We start from the raw sequence: 17,957 nt of genomic DNA on the forward strand, positions 1-17,957 counted from the left end.
ATAAACATTCTCACAGCCCTCACAGCCCAGAGTGACTGACCAGGTCTAGCTGTGGTCACTGCTTCCCTTGCCATTTGTGGGTGAGGTTTGTGTCCCTGTCTGTTCTTGTTTATGTGTTAATTCTTTTCTTATTATCCCTTCTTGCATTGAAAAAGGTCCTTGGCCAGATACCTTAAAAGGAAGGACTCTCTCCTTCCACATACCCTTATCAAAAAATATTATAAAAAGAGCTGTCTGACTCCTGGGTCCCACTGGGACTCAGTCTCTGAGGTTCGGTAAAAAATCTTGTGAATTCCTTGGCCAAAATAAAAGGTATCCCAAAACACTTATCTGCCCCGTAGGGGACTACAAGTTCATAGGCAGTCACTAAACACTTTAAAGTGTTTTTGCTAAAATTTGAGATAACTTTGAAAATATGGTTAATAACTTGAAACAACACAATAGCGCATTGTAGAAATAGCCAGAAGATAGTATTCATACTAAAAGTCTCTAAAGTCAGCCAGAACATGCGGTAACAGTGTATATGACAGACTGAAGACATGACATGCAAACATACAAGTTCTGCTTGATCCTTTCACAAAAGATTCAGGCAGAGGTGAGGGCTGGCCGCTTTTTCCCTGAGGCCCATGTTCAGATTTCTATCCTAGGTTTGTAATGGAAGTGCTGCAGATTGCAGCCAGGAGGACGAAGATTGCCTTCTAGCACACAGGTATCCCAAACCATACATGAATATTAAACACATCAATATTAACACAAGCACAAATTAAGACAGATTTCATTTTTGCCTTTGCATCCATAGACAGCATCAATATTTTCATCATTTTGGTTCTTCAGTTTTGTGCCTTATATTTCTGACAGGCAGGACAGAAAAACAGGGACAGGTGGAATAAAAATTAGATGATAATTTACATTTTCCCAACCACATCACCAGTTTGAAACACAGTATTAAAACTGCCACAATATGATGTTACTGTGCAAAGTGTTGTTGATGGCATTGTTAATTATTTTTCTTAAAGTAGGTTCTGCAAGAGGTAATAAATGTCACCTGTAACTTGTCATTGAATGATGTTAAAAAAGATTATTGTTTCTACTAAGAAATATTAATATGGATGAAATGCTTTGTAGTAATGTATGTCTTACTGTGAAGAGCTGTTATGTTATCACTACTGATTTTTCATCCAGGTGTAGGTAAATTTAAAACCATGAAAGTAATCCTTATGTCATCTAATCTTCACTCGTGTCTTCATAATTATATAGCCTGCTGCCTCAGATGAACCAAATATGTCAGTCTTTAGTTTCAAACCTACATCTGTAATTTTTGAAGGAAAATATTGGTGACTACAGACCCAAATATCGATACTGTATAGTCCCTTCACTCTGAAATGCATAGGTTCTTCACTCCAAAACACAAAACCGATAACTATGAAAGCTGCACTATGGTTGTTTTCCAGGCATCTTCCTCAGAATTTACACCGAAATAAAGTCAATATAGAGAAATCTGTGAATTTGGAGCATGCTGGTTCAACAGTTGAACTGAAGAATCAAAAGAAACTTTCCCATAGAGTTATGAAAATTTGGGGGGAAAGGGCAAGAGACACCACCCATACGATTTCAACAAGAGGGAACCCTTTCTCTCAATCCCACCTTGAGTGCAGAAGGCACAATAGTCAGCAGTATTTACTCCTACAGCTTAATTTACTTCTAATGTCAGTGCTTGTATCCCTCTATATGGGGGCCTTTTAGACTGCTTTATCTGCCTTGCCAGAAAATCCACTGCTAACAGGATTATTGCACTAGCCCACCCATAATGCATTGTTCAGTTTTCTCCTCATCTCTCTCACACTGACTTTTTGATCTTTGTCATATCCATCACCACCACTACTTGCCTGTCCTGACCTTTTATCTCTCCCATTACTCTATTCACAGTACAAATTGTGGGCATTGCCCTTCTTCACCTCCCATTGTGCACCGTTGTATTTCTACTTGGTCAAACCGAAGTATTTCACCCAGAGACAGTTTCAGCGGCTCACTCCTTACTGCCTTTCAGTTCACAGAAGAAAGGACACAGCCACAGTGGTATGGGGTTTCCTGTGGGTGACAGGTTTTCTTAGCAAACAGCTGATGCTGAAGCTTTCAACAGACTCTTTCTCCTCCCTTTTCACAGTAAGTGTAAAGCTCTAGGTTCTCACAGAGTGTTACACTTAATTGAACAAACATTCAGCTTAGATTCAGGAGGTAAAAATATCTAGGGCTGATTCTTATGCAAGGTTCTTATCTAGTCTGAATTAAAAGTGTGTACTATGGCTCCCAACAGGTGGAAATAACTGCAACGGAACATATGGGATGAAATGAATCTAATAAAAATAAACACACTTCCTGGAGTGTTATTGACTTGTAACAGCATCAGATGACATGAATATTTGCAAGGGTTCAAGAGAGACTGGGAAAATATGCCAGATCTAATTTAGTAAGTTTGTAATTCCCAGAATTAAAAGCTTAGGTTTCAATTTTAAATAAATAATTCGTAGCAAAGTTGTCAGCAGTTAAATTGGCTGCCAGACCCACTGCCTAACCTGGGGACTTCAGTGTCTGCTGAGCATATTCCATTTATTTGGTTATCAGACAAGCACGACTTGTAAACACACACACACACCCTGCCCCAAACAGGGCTGCAACAAATAAAATCTTGAACAATATAGATTTATAGTAGACACTGTAGCTGAAGCATATACGATTGTACCTCCAGGGTTTTATCGCATGTAACAGGATCTTCTTTTATGTAACCAAGTCTACAAATCCAGTCCGTGACTATATGCATTATGTAATACATGGAAATCTTTGGTATGCCAGCTGGTACTGCTAACATAAAATAGATTTTATACAAAAGACAGACAGGGACTTAAAAAATTAATGCAGCTAAAAATGAGGAGCATTGTTCTTCATAATTGCTCAAAAATGCAAAAAATATGTCTACCAAGAACCAGAAAAAAACCTTTTCCTGAATATTGTATGTACCTTAACCTTCTAGGCTGTCTTACAGAGATACTCTGTTGTATATCAGTTGTGTTTGGCATAGGCCAAATATTTTTTATGGATGCTCTATTCCTTCAGCTTTTGTTCTAGTGGTCTGTTACTGTCCTTTCACAACTGAATAATAGTGTCCATTCTTGGTGTAATGTCTGTTTGTCTCAAGCTGCATTTAACTTTCTGATAACAAAGTTCCCTTTCTCTATATTTGTATATGCACAACACCGCAGAAAGAATGGTTCTTATCAGCCCTGCAAAACTGGCGAGCAGTGCTTCTTACCCTCAGGCACCATACCCTGATGTGTAATTTACTAGTTGTTCATATATCTTCTCGCAGAGCACTTTCAGGAGCCACAGCACGCAGTATCCAGTCAAGCTAGATATTAACCCCTCTGCTGAGAATAAGAATAAATAAAACTCTGGGGACACAGTGAAAACCTAGACTTATCATGAAAGAATGGTTCTGAGTCTGTATGGTGGGAGATTCTGGCCTACGTTTTCTCCTTCTGGATCTTCCTTTTTTAGATGACTTCTGGATAAATCCATTTGTTTCTGTAAAAGACAGCTTAATACTCATACTAAAATCCGTTCCACAGAGATACTGGTGCTAGCTAGCCACAGATCGGTCTGGCATGGTGGGTATTGCTGTCTCTCTTCACGGTTAAGTACTACAGTTTTGTATTGCAGCAGTTCAGCAAAAGACAGGATGACTGGTACAAAATGAAGGATGTCCCACGGGAATCTGAGATGTCTGAGATCTGTTATAGCAGAATTCACTTACAGACCAAATCTGGGTTACAGTTTGTTAAAATCCACATTGCTGGAGAGTCTTAAGTGACTCTGTGTTTCCAGATACATGAAATAAGAGTTGGTGCAGCCTGCAGAGTCCTTCTAACTTTCCTTTCAAAAAGGGCCCTGTGACAAACATTTTTGTGGGGATACTTTCGGGGATGATTTTAAGGGGATCAACAGCACATGAGATGTGTGGTAGGAAAGTCAAATAAAGGACAAACTATGTTACCCCAGCTACACAGCTGCCTTAATGTTTGTTACTTCTGCTTTCTCTCTCCTGGCTGTGTAGCTTGGCTTAGTCAGGAATCGCACTAACTAAACGGCAGAGATGCCACTGCAGTAACATACCACAGGAGTGTCACTTGTGCCCAAGAAGCAATCCTGTAAGATACTAAATAAGTGCCTGCCATTTTAAAAGAAATGGCAACTGGAAATGAAAATGAAATCTATACCATAAAGATCAAGTTGAAGAACATTTTAGAGTGCTGTTTTATACAGAAGAAACCATAGAGAAAGCCATGGGTCAAAATCAATCAGTTTTAAAAAGATTACTACTGACGTGTTTGAGGGATTACATAACCACAAGTCATTAAATTCAGAAAATTATCATGATGTATTTTTGGTGGCTACATGCCACAAATTCTCAACCGCTTAAAAGCTGAAATACGAGGGAAACATCATGTTTTATTACTTCCAGTGATCCATACCTTTAAACCATCAATTTGGTCATTACAGGAGCTACTGAGAATTGGTTGCAGAAGACAAATATAGGTCACCGCAATCTGCTATGCAGGCAAATGCCAGGGTGTATTTCTGCTCTTATTGTGCTGCTTGTTTGAGAAAGTTATACCTCTGATGTAAGGCAAAAATTGCTAGTGCTGCAGAATTTGCAGAAGTGCTGTTTTGGCTTAAACCAATAGTTTAGTTGGTCCAGTTTGCTTTTCTGAAAAACAAGCAACAGCTAATGCTTTTGAGAAAAGTCAAAAAAATTCTGCAATGCATAATGGCCCAGAGGTAAAATATATTCCTGACCTGAGGCAGTTTAGTGTTTGACTTATGCCCTAAAGCATAAACATCTGCATACTGCATATTTTAAACTCATTTTATGCAGCAGTGGGCAATTTGAACAGATATATACTTTTTTAATGCATTCTTAAACAAAAATTTTTTACATCCTGATATTTTGTGGCTAGCTGCTGTCAAGAATTCATATTGGACAAGTCCCATCTCCCATTGTAGACTCGATTTATACAGGAGAATACCTTAAAACCTTGGGAACAGCAAAAAAAAGACATAGCTTCATGTAATTTCAGCTTCCCAGGAAGACTGATATACGAGGATGTGTAACGTTGTCCTTTTATAACACTGACATCTTCTGTGATACTAATTTAGGTTTCTGTTTCAAATTTCCTAGTGTAACCTGGCAGAGGGATTAAAGCAGGTAATACCTAGATCATAGAGCTGCCAAATTACTCTTCAATTGTGTGAAAGAAGCCACTCTTTGACAAAGTCAACATCCACCCATCACAGGAAACACATTGAGCAAGATAGTCCAAGTCCCAGCTTGAACAAAATTACATTTCTTTTTAATGTTGGCGACAATATTTTGCCTTATTTTCAGAGTTTGCTCATTAGTTACTTCACAAAAAATGTTGCATAGTTTAAACTGCTCACTGTGGCTTTAAAGCAGCTAAAAAGCCTGTCTAAAGGCTGTAGGAAAAGGTACCCTATGACTGCCAGGTTAAGGACAAGCTGAACCTTTGCTCATCTGCATGGAAGTAGGGAGAAGAACATAGGAAACACAAGAAGCCTTCCTTCCACTCATCATCATACTGCACTCAGGGGAAGTCCCTAAAGTCTACAGATACTTCACATGCTGTGGAAAAATGCACATCCCCAGACTATCCACAAAGAGGAAGGCAACAGACAACACAGCCTTCTGTGCATATTTGACTGAGGCCATGCTCCATACTGAGAGAGGAGCCTTGGAGAGGCAGCGTCTTTACCCTGTCTCTCTCTGCTTCCTCAGCTGAAATAGAGCTCTGCTCAGCTGGCACAGGGAAAGTCTACGTGAAGTGGAAACAGGCTAGTCCTGCAGTAATTTAGGGAAGGTATCTAGTAGGGAAAAAGCTAATATGTCTTACTGGGGTTTCAAATGTCTCTATGACAAATTCATGTAAGGAAAGGCTTTGCATAAGATAATGGCCATCACTATTTCATCCCTATTTCTCAAGCCAGGGGAACTTAAAATTTTTAGTAAGTCTCTGTGTTTACCCATTCAAAGGAGAGTGCTTCAGAATCACTGATGTTGAAGATTAAAGACAAAACCAAATTTGTCCAGTACCTTTCTAAGATATAAGGGTCATAAAATGAGAAGTAGAATAAAGTGAATGCTGAGGACAGGTTAAACAACATACAAATCTTACAATCTCATTGAAGAAACTTGATGTAACAGAATGTAATGAAATATGTATAAATTCAGCTACCATGTATATCTGTAAGCCAAAAAGTTCCAAAAGATAAAAATCTGGGGAAAAGAGTTGAAATATTTGAAAAATGTTGATAAAATATATAGTATTAGTTCCTTCTCCTGAACTGATATATAATTTGTCTGATATTGTACATGACTGCATATGAACAATTTGCACTAAGAGAATTTGATTGAGCTATGTGCCCAGTGGCTTATTTCTTGAAATTACGAAGGACAAACTTTGCCCTTAATTATTTTGTTCCTAAATTCCATGAAATGGCTATGATATGAAAAGAAAGATGATTGGGCCACTGTGGAATGCCCAAAACTAAAATCAAACAAATAAACAAACCTATCTCAACCAAACCCATCTCAACCCAAACAAATTATCATCCGATTCTTCCTTAAAATACATTGATGGATAAGGTTACTCAAAAAATAAACAGTCTGAACTGAAAAGAACTCTAATTCAAAGTTTCAGAGCATTTCAAATTCTTTTGATCAAAGGGGAAAAAAGGTCATTTGTGTGTCTAAAGAACTGGTGATGGCAATTATAGGAAAATTAATATGTGCTTCTTTATCTCCTCAGAAAATAATAGCCTCTTTCAAAAGCATTAGAGTATAGTAATAATAGTTAGGTAATTCTGTACACAGTGTTCCCACTAAATAATGTATTGTATAGGTGCAACTGAGATGAACTCCTGGATAAATTCAAGCAGATGAAGAGATCTTTCAGACACTGATTGGATGACCCTTATTGAACTCTGTTCAATAAATCCTGCTAAAAGTTCTTTTCATTTTCTCTGCAATACCACAAAAAAATATGATATCTTCTGCCTAAACAAAACCTACCACTTAAAGAAGCTGTGTGACTTTTGGAAAGCAGAGTTGGAAACAAATTCCCCTTACCTTTGACACTTTGTTTCACATATACTTAAATGTGGTAATATCCCATCTATGTAATATTCTACGCATATGAAGAGCTTTTCTTTTGAATGTCATACTTAGCCTATATATATGTATGTATGTGTATATAAGAAACCACTTGTTAACAACCTTCTATCATTTATTTTTTTTTAGGCAAACAGGCTTGACCTGTGTATCCATTTAGATAATTTAAGGAATTAATTATCTGCTTACAGCTAATTAACAATAGGAACAGAGGCTTTATGCTTCTGAGACATTGCAATGATGTTATTAAATCACTCATTCTGTATTATCCTCATAGAGAAGCTGCATTGTCACACAACGGCATTTTGAGTCAATCATCAATCTAGACCATCTGACTGGAAGCCAATGTGTGAAAAGGAAAACAGTGGTAAAAAATTTGTGATAATAAAATGAAAGTAATATGGTAGGATAAGCATGTTTACAGCATAGGCTTCTGTAATTGAGAATGTCATTTCAGGGTCCCTTTGTACGAATGGAGAGCTGGTCAAAAGTTATTGAGCCCAAGACATGACTTACCGCAACTCAAAGCTATTTCAACCCACAAGGCTACTTCTTATCTTTCCAGCAAATGAACAATTTATGTATTAAGTATTTAGACTGGTAGATAGTCTTACATTGCAAGGCAATCGTAAAAACAACAATGAAAACCCCCAAACCCAAACAAAACCAACCAAACAAAAAAACCCCAATAATAAATTGACTAGATATCATTATAATGTATGATATACGAATCAGTAAATTCTCGCTTCTAGGTTTTGAAAGGAACATCTTTTGAAATTTCAGCTGGACTGGATTATTTTAAGACCTTGTGTCCTTTTTGATTTCTTCCAATATGTTGTAAAATCTGCACTCCATTACAAGAAGTAAAAAATCAAAGGACATATAACTGATAATATATGTTGGAATTATTACAATTTCTGCACCTTTTCAATCAGACAAGAAGTACAGGGATTAAATTTGCAGGTTGTTAACATCTAATTAAGGAAAGTACAGTTCTGGGTTTGAATTTGGCAGTATGGTTTTATAGCTTCTTCGCTATGTAAAATTTGTTGGTGTATAAAAACTTTAATTTTCATTTACTAATTAGTTGCCAGATGCTTTTAATGCTATATAAGTTCTTCTTATCTTAATGTGGAACATTGGAAAGAAATAATGTACAACACAGAAACAAGATACATGTGCATGTAGATTTTAATTCTTTTCTAGGTTAATGTATACATCATTTTAACATATGTCCCTGGACCAAACACAAATCACAGTCTACAACCTTCATGATTTTGTTGATGCTTAGCCAAATGAATCTGCGCATAGTAGAATATGTAGATTTTTCTGTGTAGACCTGCACATAAATTAGTTCAATTCCTATTAAAGTATTGCTTCATCAATCAGTAACGTCCCAGAGGCCAGTTATGACTGTTACAGAAATTCATCTTTAGAGCAGAGTAATGTTTCATCATTATATTTGTGTCATGATTACTGTGACAGGTTAATTTCAAAGATAAGTTATTGAGCATTCAGGCATATTTGTCAAACAGACAAATGAAAACTTTGTGTATATTCATTTTCCGAAACAAGAAGACATAGCTATTGAAGAGTTGGCAAGGACTAAAGTTGAAAACATTTGCTGCATGCTGTGTCAGGAATTTCTTAACATTCAATCATGGAAAGAAATAAAAAGCAAAAGTGAGCCTTCACTGAAACCAGTAACAAAAGTTTTGTGGTTATAGTCAGAGACCTGGATTATACTTGTGCAGTTCTAGCTCTTTGAATTATAGAAAATCGTCAAAACTGAAACACATATTTTTGATCTTGAAGAATTCAGAAATAGATTTTTCCTTCACACTTGTCACACAGATAGAATGGTCTTCAAACTCTTTAGCTAAAGGATAGCTACACAAAATCTTTCAAATCTAACATTCAGCATGGCATTGTGCTGTGTTCTCACTAGGAACAGTTAAACAAAGTGATTCTGTGAACTAGACATCAGGATGGGATGAAGTAAATAGCCCATTTCTCTAAACACACTCAGTTCTTCACCTTCTTCAGAAGTCCTGAGTGCAAATGCTAGTTACATACATGTTAGTTCTTTTGTTCTCTCACTTAAAACTTTAAATGCATCTCAATTGTTCATTAGAGGTATTTATTTTTCACAAAAGCAGTTCTGAATCAGGCAAACCAGAGAAACTAAAATATTTTAAATGTTTCTATAAACACATTAGTGACAAAAGGAGGCATAAGGAGAGTCTCCATCCTCTATTGTATATGGGGGGAAACATAGCGACAAAGGATGAGGAAAAGGCTGAGGTACTTAATGCTTTCCTTGCCTCCGTCTTTAATAGTAAGACCAGTTGTTCTTGGGGTACCCAGATCCCTGACCTGGGAGACAGGAACGGGGAGCAGAGTGAAGCCCCATAATCCAAGTGGAAATGGTTAATGACCTGCTACAGCACTTAGGCACGCACAAGTCTATGGGGCCTGATGTGAACCACCCAAGAGTACGTCTGACAGAGCTGGCAGAAAGTGCTCGCTGAGCCTCTTTCAATCATTTATCAGCAGTTCTGGTGAACCAGGGAGGCCCCACTTGACTAGAGGTTACCAAAAGTGACACCCAGCTACAAGAAGGGCTGGAAGGAGGATCTGGAGTCTCTCACCCTGACCTCGGTGTCAAGGAAGGTTGTGGAGCACCTTGAGTGCCATCACACAGCACGTAGAGAACAACCAGGTGATCAGGCCCAGTTAGCAGGGGTTTATGTAAGGTAGGTGCTGCTTGACTAACCTCATCTCATTCCATGACAAGGTCACCCACTTAGTGGATGAAGGAAAGGCTGTGGATTTTGTCTACCTAGATTTCAGTAAAGCCTTTGACACCATCTCCCCAGCATTCTCCTGGAGAAACTGGCAGCTCATGGCCCGGGTGGGTGTACTGTACCCTGGGCTAAAAGCTGGCTGGCCGGCCGGGCCCGGCGGGTGGTGGTGAGCGGAGTTACATCCCGCTGGCGGCCGGTCACAGCTGGTGTCCCCAGGGCTCCGTGCTGGGGCCAGCCCTGCTTAATGCCTTTATCAATGACCTGGGCGAGGGCACCGAGCGCACCCTCGGCCAGTTTGCAGGTGACACCGAGCTGGGGGCAGCGCTGATCTGCTGGGGGGCAGGAGGCTCTGCAGAGGGGTCTGGGCAGGCCGGGCCGATGGGCCGAGGCCACTTGTAGGAGGTTCAACAAGACTAATTGCTGGGTCTTAGTGGTGGTGCACCTCACCCCCTCTCCTAGGCTGTTCTACGATCTCAGGGATCCCCCCATTTAGGCCTTAGCCTCTATGTAATGAGTTGGGCGGTTAAGTGTCCCTTGATTGTAATAGCCACTCTTGCACAGCTGAGGTGGGAAACTGTACTTGCTGTGTCAGAAACACCACCACCACCACCTGTGAGCCTTGGGGCATTCCTTATCTGGACCACAACATCCCTTAACAAGCCTGGGAAAATTTTTTATTATGACTCCAAGTGTTACAATACCACCATCAATGGAATTCTGAAAAAAATTACATGAATTACTGACTTGGATTGCAGCCAGCACAAAAAATTACTGATGGCTAAGGCCAATCATCTCCAAAACCTATTGACAACAGTACTAAGTAAGGCCCTTTGAGCTCTCCTGGAGAGCATCTGGCTACAAAAAACATCTCCCTCTTAGCAGGACAGGCTCAGAGTTTGCAGACCCCCAAGTCTGCAATACTAGGGGGACCACCACCAAAACCCAATGATAAAGCCTGGGCAGATTTTCCTGGTTCTTGAGGCTCAATCCTTCACCTGTTGAGAAATGCAAATGCAAAGAAATATGTAAGTATTTCATTAAACTAAGGGGAACATTTAACGGGTACAACTTTGTACATGATATCTCTACACATCTATTTTTTGGTGTCTGTGTGCATGTGTGTGTCAATTGATTTAAGTAATCTCGTAATAAGTATAGTACCATTTCAAACCTGTAGTTAAGTCACTTTTAAATTTAAGTAAATCCTACGTGACCCACTTTGTAAACAATAAATTAGTCAATGATTAAGTGCTGCTAAACTCCTATGATCAGCTGTGAATATTCCTTATATCCTTTACACGTAAACCATTGATCAAGTCTGAGATTAGGATTGGATCTAGCTGCACTTAAGTTCTATTAAAAGTTTAGGAAACAAGGACATCCATTCTGAACCTTGTGACTCAATGGAAGGGTCGTCTTTACCCTTTTATGTCTTTAGTCTGTGTAAATCATTCCTGCCTGATTTTATTTTGATTCTTCTTTGTGTGATTATCTATGTAGTAATAGAGTGAACCTTGCCATCAAACTTTGTGAAGTCACAGTCCCACAAATTCCTATTAAAAGTATTTTGCTCATACCTTTGTTGATGATTCTTTAAGCTACTTAACCTAAACCACTAATTCATGACATTCCTGCACTTGGGTCATGTGGATAACTGGCTAGCTGAAAAAGTTCACATAGACATAGTCCAGCTGGCTGGACAAAAATGCACATTGCTCTCAGCTTATCTGAAGTAAAGCAAAAATAACTGTCTTTGGCTGTTCTTGTTACACAATAACAGGAAGATTTTGGTGGGAAAAGAATGTTGCAGGTGGGAACCGATAACTACAGAAGAGAAACTAGGGGCGGGCTTGGTATTTAGGCAACTAACCAATAATGAGCTTAACTTTTGTAATATGTATGAGCTAATTATAACAAGGCATAAAAGGTGACTGTAAGGGACAATAAACGAAGTCTGCTGATCACTCATATTGAGTGACTGTGTCTTCCCTCCGTCGCGACAGGGTCACTACAACCCCATGCAATGCTACAGGCCTGGGGAAGAGCAGCTGGAAAGCTGGCTGGTGGAAAAGGACCTGGGCTTTTGGTCAACAGCTGGCTGAACATGAGTCAGCAGTGTGCCCAGGGCACCATGGCGGCCAACAGCATCCTGGCTTGTGTCAGGGACAGTGTGGCCAGCAGGACCAGGGCAGTGATCGTCCCCCTGTCCTGGGCACTGGTGAGGCCCCACTTTGAATACTGTGTTCAGTTTTGGGCCCTTCACTACAAGACACTGAGGTGCTGGAGCGTGCCCAGAGGACGGCAATGAAGCTGGTGAAGGGTCTGGAGCACAAGTCTCATGAGGAGCAGCTGAGGGAACTGGGCTTGTTTAGTCTGGAGACAAGGAGACTCAGGGGAGACCTTGTTCTCTGCAACTACTTGACTGGAGGCTTTGGTGAGGTGCGTGTCAGTCTCTTCTCCCATGGAACAAGCACAAGAGGAAAGAGTAGGTTTAGATTGGAGATTAGGAAAAATTTCTTCACCTAAAGTGTTGTCAAGCACTAGAACAGGCTGCCCAGGCAATGGTTCCATCCTGGAGGTATTTAAAAGACATGTAGACATGGCACCTAGGGACAAGTTTTAGCGGTAGTCTTGGCAGTGCTAGGTTAATGGTTGGATTCAATGATCTTGAAGGTCTTTTCCAACCTAAATGATTCTGATTCTGTTCTATGATTACTGAGTTTCCAGGAATTGAGAAAATAACTTCTGAATGCCTCAGCTCAAAACCTGTTATGAAGGCATATTTTCCATGAAGCGCCAAAAAGTTATTCCAGAAAAATCAGCTTTCATTCCAGTCATGTTATAATGGAAGCATCTAAAACCTTGAATCACTTTTGAAAAATCTGGTCAATATTTATACCTGCTAATGGTTATGGTTGACTGCATGGGGAAAAGAATGACAAACACAGAAGTAAACTAACTCTTCCCCATAAATGTACACAATCACATTGTGGTTAATATGACTATCAAGTCTGTAATTCTTTAGACTTGGGATTTCGTAAAATTTAGCACTGAATTCATTTTTCATTTATGCTGTGTAACATATCCATTAAGCTTTCATCTAAGCTAGTTACCCATAGGCAAAAATTTCAAGACAAATAAGAGACAAAAAAGAGCACAAAGAAGGATGTTATAAGGAACTGTGTTTTATATAAAGTTGCAAGTTTTCTTGTTATTGAGAAGTTTTCAAAACACCAAAAGTTCACAGAAGTTTGTAAACACCAGGTTCAGCTTTCAAAAACAGAACTTTCATATACAAATAGCACTCTGCAGCTTCCCAGTCACTTTGCTTGCCTTTGTGATTTAGAACATAACTATATATCTTGATGTCTTAATCAAAATTAGGTTGAATGTGCTTGGAAGAGACATTAAAGTTGCCCCACTCTGCAATTTCCTGAGACGTCTGTGAAACTACATCTGTCTGTCTAGAGGCTTGAGGTTGCACATGACAATAAAAGTGACAGAAAAAAAGGTGTGGACAGAAAATAAAATTAGAAGATTAAATGCAGATTATATCTATCCCTTGAAAGTGACAGCTTTAACTTTCATTCCGTCATCCTGAAGTCCTGATTCCACTCACTGCAATGAAGCATTTTTCTGATAGTTGGTTTGTCTGGAGCAGCTTTAAAAAAATACAAGTACACATTCATTTCATACACCTGGAAACATTTGTTTTCTGAGAGTGTGTCAAAAAACATCTGTTTTGACAGGATTTTGGAAAGTGTTTGTGCACCATCGCATACACCAAAGTGAAGATTGTTCATCAGCTGGATAGCCCCGACAGCTCGGTGAAAGAACACAGAGGGAGGCTTAGCGGAGCTGGATAATCTCCTGTGAATATATTTAACGTGTGGGACTTCTTTCTTTCAAAGTTTTTAGGATCTGTTTATACTACTGCATTTTCAATTTCTCTTCCCACTTATAATAGTATGAAATACTATGTTACTACAAAGCCATTTTCATTCAACGCTTGAATTGAGTCACTTGCTTTGGACTAGTTCAAGCAGGACTGTCTCTCCAAGGTGCCAGGACAGCAAGATATGTTGGTTTCTGTACCTGCATGGGTTGTCATTTCACCCATCTATGGCTTATGCATAGGAAGGGTCTGAGGCTTATGCCGTGAACTACAACTTAATTTCCAAAAATTCAATTTTATTTACTAAGATTTTTGGCATTAGAGAAAAATACCATAAACATTTTAAAATGCCTGCTTTAAAATGAATCAAGCATGGTATAACACTGTCTTGTGTCCAGTTCTATTGATGCTGTGATGGAGGGAAGAAAACCTTTCTCAGTGTCATGTCTTCCTTGACATAAAAAAAAGACATAAGAAACAAATGCTCCACTGGCAAAATGAGGCTTTAAACAGTCCAGTATATTGATGTAGGATATATTTTATGCTCTGTGCCCATCACTTGCCTTGTGTATGTGCTGTAATCAGCAAAAGGTGTAACAATGCATTTTTGTTCCTGCTTGGAAGGGCAGAAAAGTGGCTCCCACAGCACATTACTTCAACATGCCCTGAAGAGTCTTACAGTAGGAAGCAGGCATTTTTATTCAGAAAGTGGTGTGTCTATTCCTTCATTCTTTATCATTACTTGTGTCTATAACAGGAGTTCTGATAATATATTGGGTCTTCATCCCTAGCATTATACATATAATAAAGAAACAGTCCTGGCCTGTAACAGAGAGGTCAGGATTTAGCATTATAGCTGTTGCTATAATTTTACCCTAATTCCATGGCTAACAAGGAAGTCAACTGCTTTTTGTGTTCACTGCACAATTGCAGAAAGCAAGATGGATTTACTTTAAAAAAGAATTAATAATTGGATGATGAGTGCTTCTTTTCATGTGATGTGGTACAGTCCTTTCTTATTTGGATCAACATTCAATTTAAAATAGATTTTTCTGTAGCATTTGCAGGTCAGTGAGCAAGTCTTCCTCCCTGAAATACAGGAGCAACTTTACCATTCCCTGTAATGTATATAGAACTTCATGGTGAAACAACTACTGAACAGATTCAGCAGCACAGAAAACCTGCATCTGAGGCAATTTTTGACATGATAAGAAAGGAAGAGAAAAGTCAATTGGGCTAATTTGAGAAAAACTCCTGGAAAATGTTGGAAAGATACAAATGTAATTAATTAGGGATTGTAAGGTGATTATTTTTTTAATATGATACAGCTATATAAAATCAAATATTATAAAGGGATTGACCTGAATAGGGCAACATTTAATGATATCTTGTACAGAATTAATTCAGTGAAGGTCTGCTCACATGCAGGAAGGTGAATGGAGAGTAGCCTAGATAACAACCTCTTTGTAATCAGAACTGTTGACTTTAATGCTGTGGTTTCTTCCATGTTATCTGTAAGATCTAATCAGGGTCAGAAAAACACCAGGTTTTATGACAGCAACAGCATATTCTCTGAGAGAAGGGAATGAAGATGATGTCATTTGTCAGGCATTGGGGGATCTGCAGAAATTCAGACACACTTCTGTGCACTCATGAATATTATCAATATTAAAAAGAATCAAATCTTGGCTGCTGCACAGCAGCAACAATAAAAATGAGAGAATACTGGGCAAGACACATGCAGGAGGCATGATTTCTTTGCTCTTCCTCTCTCTGCCTCCAAGCACACATATTTGAATAGAACAGCAGGTTATGAGAGGAATAATCTTGCTTGCATTCTCCATATGGTATTGGCTCCAGGATCTGACAGCACACTCCATCCACAAACACAAAGAATTAACTGTACCAAGATGTGTTTCTTCCTCAACATTTCCTCCACCTCTCAACTCATTCACTCACTGCTTCAGATGTACAGCAGTGTTCTGGCTATGTTACAGACCTCCTCCTGATTCACTTCCTTTTGTTCTCTTCATGGTGGAACAAGGCAGCTCTGATTCAGTTCTGCAGAGGAAAAGAAGTACATTCAGCCAGTAGCTGCTTCAAAAACACCCTCTCTGTCTCCAGAAAATAAAAAAAAAAGAAAAGAAAGTGGGTTAAATGGAATCCTCTCATGCACCAGATTGCGTCTCATATTAATGATATTTTCTTTTAAGAGTGACTTTAAAGGCTATTGTATTTGTACAGTCATTAAGTGATAAGCAGTACATACATGATTTGTCCTACCTAATGAGGACAATGCACTTGATCTGCCTTCTGAGAATGGGAGAATTACGAGTCCATTCAAGGAAACATAAAAGTTTAGTGAACACATGTATGTATTTATGGGAGAGAGGGCGTAGGAGTAAGGAGAAGGGGGATTCACTCAAGTAAGATAAAAAAAAATCAGAGGAAGAATGGCCTTATGCCAATGTCATCTCTCAGAGTATTCAGTGCTTTGATTGAAAGAATCATGATTTAATTTCTGTGTAGTTAGCACACCTAAATGAGTCCTCCTTTTTCCAACTAATTGTGAGTTCACTTTTTATATATTATTTATATAATGTTTAATATCAATCTTGATTTATTATATGTAAAGTAACCAATAATGCATATCACATAGATGTCTTCTCTGTGCTTCATTTAAGCAACTGCAGTGTGTGGAATAAATCATTATTTGAGGTAAACAGCAAGTCACATTGATTTACACTGGCTAAGAATGTGGCTTGGTGACTGTAGATCAAAGAGTTATATATTTAAGTCTAATAAAATCAGAGGAGGATTTAAGGGACTTAAGAAACCTGCTAGCTTCAATGTCAGCCAAACAGAAGCTCCAGTATTTCAGTAAATGTGAAATTAACCACCGGGAAGGATGCATGACTATTATTAATCCATAACGACATTTTGTCTTGGAAATGATTCATAGAAGGATTTAGGGGTCATTGTAGCTCATCGCCTCAGCATGACCTTTTAGCACAATACTGCAGCGAGAGGGCCTAATGCAACCTTCATATCTATGTAGTGGGTAATAGCAAGAAGCAAAAAAGCAATTTTGCCTCTCTACACAGCACAGGCAAAATTGCTGCTGTTCTCCATTTTAGTATCCTTGAAGCAACTAAGGTACGGTAATGTTGAACACAGTTTGAACAAGAGGTACAAGATGATCAAGCACTGCACATAAAACTTATGATGTTAGATTATTTTTACTGATGTAAGAAGTATGTCCTATCATCATTACCCTATCATTAGTGGTGTGTGCTACTCATGAGAAGAACTTGTTGGGAATATGATAAAGAGTGGCCGTCTTGGCTGTATGACAACAAAAAAGTTCAAGATCCTAAGGGGATGGAGGAAGGAGAGCAGCAGAGTACAGATCCTGGACTTGAGGCAAATTCTGGCTGTACACGTGAGGACAGAGGGATCTCAAATACAGGAGAAAATCACAGTGACTCAATGAGCATGATTTGTTTCCATACACAAGATGAGCTATGTAACCAGGCAGGGGAGCAGAATGCTTAAACATGTGACAGTTCTAGCCCTGATTCATTCAGGGCAAGATGTGAAACTGCATTTTCTTGTGTTACTTGTTGCCAGGTTTTTAAAGTTGCAGCCCCTGAATAAGATAGTCTTTTCATTATGTCTCTCATGCCAGAATTGTCTAGGGCTTTTGTTAAAAAAAAAAAAAAAAAAAAAGAGAGAGAGAAGAAAAGAAAAAAATAGCCCTTCCTCCTTTCTCCAAAGTAGTCTGATTATAAGGAAAATAAACTAATGTTTTCTTTTTTTTTTTCTTAACCATCAGGAAGTGTATCAAAATAGGATATATTGCCAAAGGATTTTTTAACATTTTTAAAGTATATAAAATTACTTTAAAGAAATACATTTACTAAGAAAACTATGTATTATTTTCAGAGTTTGCTTTCTTAATTATTAGACACCTTTCTTTCACTTTTTATTTTTTTTTAAGTGAAGGCACTAAGTC

Source organism: Falco biarmicus, chromosome 5, assembly GCF_023638135.1.
Source record: "Falco biarmicus isolate bFalBia1 chromosome 5, bFalBia1.pri, whole genome shotgun sequence".
In the NCBI taxonomy this organism is placed as follows: Eukaryota; Metazoa; Chordata; class Aves; order Falconiformes; family Falconidae; genus Falco; species Falco biarmicus.